Here is a 10,969-nt window from a genome sequence, read left to right as displayed (position 1 = left end):
CTTGTGGCAAAACATGACCAGGCGTTTGACACTAAAAATATTCGAAACCCACAATAAAAGACACACAAATTGAAGACGATAAATGCAGAAAATTCTAACAGAAATAAGAAACAATCTAGGTCATTGTAGGAGCCTGCAATCGTTGAACTCAATCTGATGACTTATAGAGGCACAGTCAAGTGGCAAGTATCATTGACTAAAATCTTGCTTTAAAACATAATATCATGAAGAAAACCCCGTAGATTACTAAATTTCTAACCTGATCTAATTGTAGAGACAAATTCCTAAAATTATATCATGATCGATCTATTGTTACAGATAGGGCAATACATAATATCCATCAGGATATAATATTACAGGATAAACAAGCAAGAACAACTTACTTAATAGATATCGTCATTGCAAACACAGACAATATTCTGCAACCAATCCCTGAAAAACACCAGAAATATAGTGACTTGAAAGAGGAAACTGAAACACTGTGGTACATGAACACTGGGTTAATCCCTACAACTTATCTCATTCCAAAGTCTCGACACAATAACATCAAATAATTCTATATGCACGATCATATACATGTATATCTCCAGAAAGGCACAAAACGAAACAACACTAGGATAATCCAAAAGCTCCTCGCAATTGAGACATGAGTCTGCTTCTTTATCTCCACACGTCAGCTTTGACCAGTTTTAGCTCAGAAAGTAAACTAATAAAAATCATGTGATTCTGCTGGAGTGAATGCAGGAGATGCAACCTGCAGATTGCTCGGATGGGAATTTATTAGAAATGAGGAAGTGAGATGAGCAGTGTAAGCATTGGGGTGGTGTTCAATAGACATTTGCACATTTGTGAAGCGAATGTATGAGTTCTGTAGTGTTACGCATTTCTCCCTAACAGGTTTGTCTAGTGTAAAAGAGAAGGGCAAGGTTTGTTGTAAGTTCTTGCAGTCTGCTGACTTTCTTCTTTCATTTCATTCTCATGCACAGAGTAAGGAAACGAATGAGATGCGTTTCTGCCTATTCAGTCTTGAACAACCTCAGATTCCGACCCGCTCTCTAGTTATCGTAATGGCCGTGGTGGCGACAAGAGCGGAAATATTTTGAAAACAGGTAAAAGTCAGGCTAATTATTGGAAGGAGGTCGATGTCACATTTTGTGGACGCCCAAGGGTCCGTTCCCGTGCGGTTACTCTTTCGAGCTCTAACCCAATTTTATTCTCCCCGCTGCTACGTTATTCGATGACCACCAGATCTGTAGTGTTGAAACTGGAAAACCCTGCGACCACCTCTTAGAAAAGCTTAGGTATTTTGTTTATTAACTAGTTGAATAATTAATACGAGCGTATATTTCGCTGCGCTGATGAACTGCTGTCTGAACTTAGACTGAGTTATCGCATAAATAACCGTGTTTGAACAGCAACATAATATCATCAGCATGAATCTGGATTGATCAGCTATGTATTCCGAATCGTTGTAATTATTTCGATCCAATCCAGCAGCGGTGTTATAAAGGAATTCGCCAACCATCACCGACCACAGGACGATGAAGCTTCCGGAGATGGTGAGAAGTAAGATCACAGACCTCCTCCTGCTCTCCATCTCCGGGTCACTGCGGTTCTCCGCCTTGCTCTGACCCTTCAGCCCCTTACGGACGCGACTAGTCACTAAAATGTGTCTCACTGTCAGACCATTGAACAGTAGTATTAACAGGAAGGGGAGTAACGGCGTAAGAACGTAAGCAAACCATCTAAATCCCACCCACCCGGGATCGGTAAAGTAACCAGACTTGAAAATACAATCCCAGGGTACATCGTCAATCACTGTCACTGGATGAAATGCAAAGAAGTAGGGTATATTTTTAAAGCATTGGAGCACGCCGGTTGTTGTCACAACCACAGCCGCGGTTTTCGCAGTGCAATATTTTGCTTTCAGCTTCTGGCAGCAGATGGCGACAAACCGATCAAAGGTAAAAGTAACAGTGAACCAGACAGAAAATTCCATAGCTGCTAATCCCACGGTATTGATCACACTGCATACGGGGGTGATGTCCAGGAATGTCCCGGGGAAGTAGTTATAACGGATCCGCCACAGTATGACAAAAAAGATGATGGTGAGTAGATCCGCCGTTGCCATGGATACCAGGTAGCGAGTGGTGCAGGTAGAAAGGCCGCACTTTCCCCTGGACAGGATCACAATCGCCACTAAATTCACTGGGGAAAGAGCAGAAAACTATTAGTTATTTAATGTCTCACCGCTCCCTAGTTCTCAGGGTGGAATGAATGAAGAACAATCAAACTGCGCAGACAATTCATTTCTGGAGATTTAAAATGTGTAAGGCGCCAATCGCAAATGCCCTAAATGTACATGCTGGGTGAAATTGCACGATACACAGGACTGGAAAAGGAACAGTGTTTGTGAAGGAGGCAGTGTCAACTGATCACTAAGAGCGCTTTGGAGAAACCAATATAAATCTCCCATCATCGTGTTTTTCACTGATGTGTAAAGCCTGGATGCCTCGGCAGCCTCCTCAGCAATGGTGATTAACGCGTCCCCGTCATCTATGTTCTGGCACGCTCGGAGTTCAGCGAGGACCCGCTCCCTTCGCCTCTGTACAATTAGAATACTAAAGTTCCAAACAAAAGTTATTTCTCCCGCTCGCATGTCTTAGTCTCCTCCTCGACACGGGCCCCACTGGCTGCCTTCTTTAAAATTTTGCAAATACTTTCGGACGAATTCGTTCACAATATGTCAAGGTCTGAGATCAGAAAGATCTTATTTTCCGTGTTAAAGATTCTGTCTGACCCACTGAATGTTTCAGGTATTGTGCACGATGGCGATTAAAGCATCTAAATTTTGAAGGAAAGACAATTTGGGTACTTCAAAAATATCTGAATCTTTAAGGGTTGCTTCAAATTACTGCAGTATTATTCTAATAGTTTCGATGATTATTGTTCCAAAGTGGAGTATCACATGAACGGTACCCCGTCTTATCTCGAGCGGACACCACTAGTTGGGTTTTCAATTCCCCTTTAACTTCACGGACAATAGGGACGTGGAAAGAAACGCTGGCACATTAAAAAAAAACGACAGCTATTTGAATTTTCGAACCCCCCGATGGTTCGGAATCTAACTCACAAGTGATGATTACGGCTGAATCTTACCGGGGTTTGGCCTCCCGCATTCCCTTCAAACTTGGATCATTTTTTTAAAACGCAGGGCAATACATTGAAATTTTAATTTAAAGCATTTTCCGATACTGATACGAAAACACCCGGTAACCCGTAAAGACTGTAAACACACACCGCTATCAGAATTTACTTTAATAGCGGCTTAACATTGATAAATCAAAACTGCCTACATGCATCTAAAAAAAAAGAATCCACCTCCCCGACCTCCCACTCAGCATCAGTTTCAAATTCTGGTATACTTTCAACCGAGACGACGGATTATACTGCAGAGAACTTCTGATCGAACATAGAGTTGTGTCACAATGTCTGCAGCACATTCACTGATACACCAGCATCACAACGCTGTCGGAAACTGAATGTGTCCAAAGACCGCCGACAGAGAATTGCAAATGCCTGTTCTCCTATGTTCTTACCAGGAACACCAATAACGGAAACAGTCATGTAATATATCTTCCTCACAATGTAGAATGTTTCCAGCATGCTGTGTTAGATTCAATCTGTCTTCCAGCCGCCGCGATCTCGATGAAGAAATTCTAAGCTGATGAATCTCCACGGTCGTTCATTTATACTCGCTCCAGCACACTGAATACTCCATACTGCACAAGGCTGACGTGTCTTCCAGCAGCTAGGGTAAAAATAAACATGATGTTATTCAAGTAAATTCCCAATTGTGATGAGGTTTCAGTAGCTTGGCACGAAATTAAAAAATCTCAAAGGCAAAGAAATGACGATTGGAGAAGTCAGTAACTGGTGTTGCGAAACACTCTCTAGGCTCACCTCTCGGTTTCATAGTCGTTACTGTTTTCTTGTTCATTCCTCGGCGCCATAGACCAATGCTACACCAATAGACCAATGTAGATCTTGCAACAGAAATATTTTTAATAATGTGGTTTGTACGCTCCTGTAATATAATGAGGAGACTTAAACTAACATAGCGTCCAGGCTGACGAAGATAGTGAACGCATGCAAAACATCAATCAAATTAATTGTAATATACAGAAAATGCTATAGCAACTCAACAGATCAGGCAACAACTATGGATATGAAAAAAATCTGTCCACGTTTCTGTCCGAGCCTTCTTCAAAATTAATGCTTCATCGATCTCCTCAGCTCCATCAACAAAGAGCGGAACTTCCCAGTAACCTGCCATTTCAATTTCTATCCCCATTCCCGGTCCGACATGTCGCTCCATAGCCTCCTCTTCTGCCACTTTCACCTTGGACGAGTAGCACCTTCCGTCAGGTAACGTTTAATATTATGGCATGAACATGGATATCTCTATCGTCCAGAATTTTCCCCCTCTCCTTTTCCTCTTCTTCATTCTCACACTCTAGCCTTATTCTTTTCTCCTTACCTACCCATCATCTTCTTCTGCTGCCCTTCCCCTACCCTTTCTCCCATGATCCTTTCTCCTATTGGACTTTCTCTTCTCCATACCTTTGCATTTTCACATCACCCCCAGCCATTTATATAGTCCCCCTACCGCATCCACCTGGCTCCACGTAAAACCTTGTAGATTGTCCTCCTCTCTTCCCCCAACCTTCTTATTTGGGCATCTTCCCTTTTCCTTTCCAGTCGAACGGTCACGCCACGAAATGTCGACTGTTTATTCACTTCCATTGATACTACCTAACTCGCTGAGTTCATCCTGCATTTTGTATGTACATCAAATTGGTGCAGTCCCTCGCATAGTAAACGGGCTTCATCAAAGTCCGCACCAATATTGCAATCAGCGTACACATGGCGAACGAACTGGTGCAAATGCTTAACCCGACAGAACATCCGCGTTCCGTACATTTGTACCAACAATGACAAATTGCCGGTGTACTAAATTGGTTGCGTTGTTGATAGTGAGGTAGATAGTCGCATTTGGTTATTTTGCAGATCTCAATTGCGCTTTCACTCTGAATATAACACGATATTGTATATTCTGTTTTTTTTTTTTTTTTTGCCGTGACGTGCTTCTTTGATTGTTATTGTACTGAAAGGAGTGAACTGAATAAAACGCAAGACGGACCTTTCAAGTTGCAGATACTCCTTGCGGTAATAAACCAATTGGTCACCAGTTATCTGATGAAATTTATCAATCTGTCAATAGACATAGAAGGGTAGATAGTGGGTAATGTTGAGGTTGATGGTGATTATCTTCCGTGGATGGGTAGAGTTGGGAAATTGACAAAGAGTGACGGGGTTGCCGAGTGCTGTTGTAAAGAAGTGCAAAGAAATGGGATTTCAAGCATGAATGAAAATAAAGATGCAGATTGATAATGTGGTGTTCAGTGCATTTCGAATACCCACCTTCACTAACAGGAAAGGTCACGATGCAGTGATATATAATTATGCTCTGATTAGAGTGTCGTAACGTTCGGATGTGATTGCAGTGGAAATGATGCAGAAGTGTTCCGCCAGGACGTTGCCGAACGTTAAACATATTAGATATCAGTGTAAAATCTATCATTATCTCTCTGAAACGGAGGAGGAAGAGGTGTTTCATACAGAAGTTTAAACAGCATTAGCGACATACATGTGTACAGTATCGGTAACCATTTCTCCATATCAGGTGCATCTAATACGAACTCATAGTTTTAGTGGATGCACAAGTATCAGCCTGCGTTTGAGGAAGGTGCTCACTTTCTTCTGATGCAGGGAATTGACGTAGCAATTTAGTTACGTAGTTGGCGACCCAGGCTACATTATTCACAATGATGTCTCCTCTCAATTGGAACAAAAGGCAACCGTGTCAGGGGCTCGGTTCCCGGAATACTTGCGTACGTTCCACGTGGTTGATCCTGAATTCTCTGTTCATGCTTATTCCACTGACATCCGGATTGTTTTCTCTGTCTGCGTCCTTCTGCACTGGCATCATGAGGCAGAGCATAAATCAGAGGAGCGACATCTCATCTTCCAACTGACCGGCATGCAACGATCCGGAATGAACTGCAATGTCTGTTGTTCTTACACCGGCTGACCTGCCCCGTTGTTGTTTCTATGGTTATGTACATATCCCTTTCTCGCATCTGATTAAGACATCCCTGAGTAATAATCTCCATCCTTAAGTAAGAATCTCTACCTCCGAGTAAGAATATCCAATCCTGAGTAAGAATGTCAAATCCTGCGTAAGAATATCCTACCCCGAGCAAGAAACTCCATCCCTGAGTAGGAATCTACCTCCCTGAGTAGGAATCTCCATCCCCGAGTAAGAATCTCCATTGCTGCAACTGCATGGCATTTCTTTTCTTTTTCTTCTTCCACTGCTCTTGCCACGTTCCTGTTTACTGATTTGCGGATTACAGTTCTTTCTGGGTAACATCTGTCTGCCCACGTGTGTGTGTGTGTGTGTGTGTGTGTGTGTGTGTGTGTGTGTCTATCTATCCAACTATTCATCTATCAGGCTGCCTCTCCTCTGCTTGCCCTTTTCTTTGTCTGTTTGTTCCTCTAACTGTATGTTGTTCATCTGTTGCTGGGCCAGATATTGCGAAATTGATCGAGTGGATTTCAAAAGGAGATTGTCAATGAGAAGGCACTTTTGGATTTTGGAAACGATAATTTTTTCAATCTTACTGGACCGATGTCGACAAGATGGAAATGCTGTGACATGGAAATGACAATAGTTTGCCATTCCAATGTCACTTCGAGGGCATTTACAAAGGCCGACTGAATATCATGATCCATTAGCGAGATTGGTAGAGTTTAATCTCTCACTTGGTGTTCCAGATTTAACGGTATTGATGATATACTGTTAGATGAACCTAGAGAGCAAAAGGTAAGTGAAGGTTCACGTGATCTGGCTGAGACAATGAAGCACAGCAAGAGGACAACCGACTCAAGTGAAAGTACAATTTCTCAGCCTGAATATGGCGTCTCGACATACAGCGAAATAACATAATATGAATGATTCAAGGGAGGATGAAGTTTAACACCATGTACCATGTAGGGAAGAGGTCGATTGCCATTATCGCGACAGAAAAACAGATGCCATCCAAGTTTCGACACTGCAGTACCCTGGAGTATGATTAGATGCCTCTGTCCCTTTAAGAGTCAGACTGCCAGTTATTGCCTGCCACTTTTCTTCATGGAAAGTCAGTTCTTAAAGGCTTCGTACTGAGCCTTCAGTGCTCAGTTGTGAGAGACATCTGTCTGCAGTGGGGTTCAGCACCATCCGTCCCTCTCTGGTTACATCCGCCATAACATAAGGCTACTCTGCCACCCTTTCAAATGATCCCTGTGACGTTTGTGCTACAACTGATATAACCGCGGAATCCGGGCGGCCAGCAGCAGCAGCGACAGATGCGCACAGCGAGGTGCTCTTTGCGTCCTTTCATACGCTTACCGCATCTTTTCTGCTCGTTTGTAAGTATATTGCAGTTTTCTAAGCGAGTGGAGATTAGTTCCAAAATGCATATTGTTACAATTCTACACACCGTTTGTAAACAAGTGACAGGATAATATTTTGATGAACGATTTGTGGTTTCTCTTTAAGGTTTACCTCGGGAGATTGACATGGGTGTTGCCTCGATTGGACAGCAAGCCTTGTGGGAATATGTTGAATGGACTTGGCCTTTTCAACTTGGAGCAATTGAGGATGAGAGATGACCTGATAATTGTATAAGGCGATGAGAGACAGTAATCATGAGGATGGCCAAATACTTTTTTCCTAGGGCTGAAGTGGCTAACAGGAGGGAGCATAGTTGAAGGTGCTTGGAAGCAGGTACCCGGGGGATATCAGAGATAAGTTTTCCGCCGAGAGAGGTGGGTGCGTGGAATGCATTGTCAGCGAAGCTGGTAGAGGTGAATACAATATGGTCTTCTGAGATTAGTATATGGAGTTTAGATAAAGCGAGAACTTTGCGGTAGGGAAATTCTAGGCAGCATTGAGAGTAGGTTACATGGCCGGCACAACTGTGTAATGTGCTGTAGAGTTTCAATGTTTATGTTTCTGTGAAATATTTGTTCACTCTTTCAAGTTTCGCAATAGAATTATTGATGTATATTAGTCACGATGAAGGAAACTAAAGTATCCTACCAATATTTATGAACGTTATTAGTGCCACTATATTTTCAGTTGCTGCTATTTCTTATAACCACATTTGGCGCGTCTTCCCCCATCTCCCTCCGTCTTTTTCTGGTTTTTGCCTTGATTCACCAAGCCTCTGTTAAAGAGGTACCTCCATCGATTTTACTGGCATGCTGAGCTTTCGTCTCCGATGGTAAGATCCTTCCAGCTGGAATGCGATCTTTGATGTGACATTTGATATGATCGACTTGCCGCCCCGTTCCTGAAGTCTGTTGTGACCACTGAAATTTTCATTCGCTTAATTAGCTGTTGATATCTTGGTCTGCTTGCGATCTGACGGAACAGATTGGACGATGATGAATTAATGAAACGTCAGTGTGATGGTGTGTCTGTTTCAAAGCGGCCTCGGTGGGATGATGGGCCGTGATTCATGACTCTACAGCTGACATCCTCTCACACGTAACTCTTGCTTTCACACTTTCTGTTGCCTATAAATGTATCGATCACATGGTTCAATCACTTGCTTCAATTAACTTGTAGTCTGAGGTGAGGAGAACGGACGAGACAGTTTATGGCGAGAAATCGTAAAGGTAACATTGAATTTAACTCGTACGCTGGAGAGCCACCGTGTGCAGACTGACGGAAGCGAGAGTACCGAATGTGTTTTAATTCCTTGCTTTATATATGCAACATAGTTCAGTTACCTGTTTCATGCCGCGCCTTGACCAACACTCCACAGGAAATTGTTAATGCATGTCACTGTATATGTCACATAAATTTAATACCTGTTACTGAAAGCGGAGAGGAACGGTGGGCAATGTTTTGACCTTATCTCTGTATTTCTGAGCAGGGTGCGGAGCGGATGCCTCGGGTCATTGCTCAATAACACAGAACAGTGAGCACTTTGCACGGTTTCTGTGGTGTAGTGGTTATCACGTTCGCTTCACACGCGAAAGGTCCCCAGTTCAATCCTGGGCAGAAACATTGTTTGGGATGAATATGAGACTCAATTTTTCAAGTTTATTGTTATGGGCATCCAGGGTGTAAATGTCATGAACATTCGCGTTTCTAGCAGCAGCGCATTGTCTTGCTAACCTGAAAAAGATGAATTAAAATACACATAATTTACAGGAGAAAATAAACAGATTTAAACATAAAGATGCTCGTGGATGACCCAGACCTCGGGACGGGAGAATTAGCAGTTCGAAGCTATTATCGCAGAGCTGAGTATGTGTTGTGGTTTCATCAGAGCTGACGTCACAAATGCTCCCCGCCAGACAAGCATCAGGAGGAATAATTTTACTCTGCAAACACTCAAGCTTATTTTAAAGTGTTAACTCGGTTACTATGTCTTTATTCGAGTTAAAGTATGAACTCGTTTACACAGTGAAAGACCCAAGGTTGACGAGGGTATCTATTTGCCCAACACCATCAATCCCGAATTAAAAAATGGGATAGAATTAACATTAAAACCTCCCCACTGTGCGGCATTTATCTCTGTTTTCAGCGGATCATTTCCATATTCCCTTCTCGTAGTAAATAATGGCGCTGATTAGACGGCGTCAATTAAAAATACAATGTTCATAATTACAATGCTGCTTGAGGATTCTTTACTGCTATTCAGATATTAAAACAGTAAAAACAGTGTTGAGACCAAAGTTGCAAATTTCCAGCTGGTCAGTGAAGCCGTGCGACATGGGACGTACCACCCAGACGTCAGAGCGCATTGAAGCTTATTGCCGCCGCCGCAAACACTTGGGAGCCAAAATCAAAGCTGATGTTACAGAACCCTGACATGGATTACGCTTCAGGATTTCTCCGGTAAAACACAAGGGTAGCACACGGAAGGTGAGCTAGACTGACCATGTGGACAAATCCCTTGTTACATGGAAGAACGGGAACCTGCAGTGGAGACGGGTTCAAAGTTTTATGTACATTTATTATCACCGTAAGTCTGCATTATAAAACCTTGATATTCGTCTCCTTACAGGCCAGAAACCCAAAATAATCCACATAAACTCCTCCGCTCCGATTGTTCTCCGATCTGCGCGCTTTGACTCCGTCTCGGCCTCTTCCCAACACCTTAGCCTCGAACATACCTCGCCCTCGGGAAGGGGCGTCTCGGGCCATCGGTCAACAGCGCAGATCATTGAGCGCTCTGCACGGTTTCTGTGGTGTAGTGGTTATCACTTTCGCTTTACACGCGAAAGGTCCTCAGTTCAATTCTGGGTAGAAACATTGTTTGGTCTCCGGAATTTACGAAGAATATGAGATTGAAATTTACACTTTTAGGCACTCAGGGCTATAAACACCACGAACATTGTCTTTTCCAGCAGCAGCGCATTGTATTTCAATCTTGCCAGAGATAAATGACATAAAGTTGAATTAATATAAATTATGCATTTCTTTTTTTAACCGATAACAGAAACAGATTTACACACAAGGAGTTTCATGGATAACCCAGACCTCGGGAGCGTTAGTCGTTCAAAGCAATTGTGGCAGAGCTGAGGATGCTTTGTGATTTCATCGGAGCTGACTTCTCAAACGCTCCCATCCAGACAAACATCAGGAAGAATAACCATGTGCTGGAAAAACTCAAAACTATTTTAAAATTTCAAATTGCTTCCATTGTCTTTCCTCGTTTATCACTGGACTCTCCCTGTATAATGAGGATAATATAGTACAGGAAAACTGGGGACCGTTTGGTTTCGAGACGAGAAATTCAGGTGATGATCTGCAAAACCTGAGACCATTCTCAAACAAGCAGCC

At 42.8% G+C, this 10,969-nt stretch overlaps 2 non-coding genes across 2 annotated transcripts; both read left to right on the top strand.

Annotated features, from left to right (window-relative positions):
• Positions 1-9,111: 9,111 nt before the first annotated feature.
• Positions 9,112-9,184, top strand: trnav-cac (transfer RNA valine (anticodon CAC)). The gene has a single exon. It is a non-coding gene; the product is annotated as a tRNA-Val (tRNA).
• Positions 9,185-10,365: 1,181 nt separating this feature from the next.
• On the top strand, positions 10,366-10,438 carry trnav-uac (transfer RNA valine (anticodon UAC)). The gene has a single exon. It is a non-coding gene; the product is annotated as a tRNA-Val (tRNA).
• The last annotated feature ends 531 nt before the right edge of the window (positions 10,439-10,969 follow it).

Source organism: Mobula birostris, chromosome 13 (genome assembly GCF_030028105.1).
Source record: "Mobula birostris isolate sMobBir1 chromosome 13, sMobBir1.hap1, whole genome shotgun sequence".
NCBI classification, from domain to species: domain Eukaryota; kingdom Metazoa; phylum Chordata; class Chondrichthyes; order Myliobatiformes; family Myliobatidae; genus Mobula; species Mobula birostris.
This window is presented reverse-complemented; position numbering and strand designations above follow the sequence as displayed.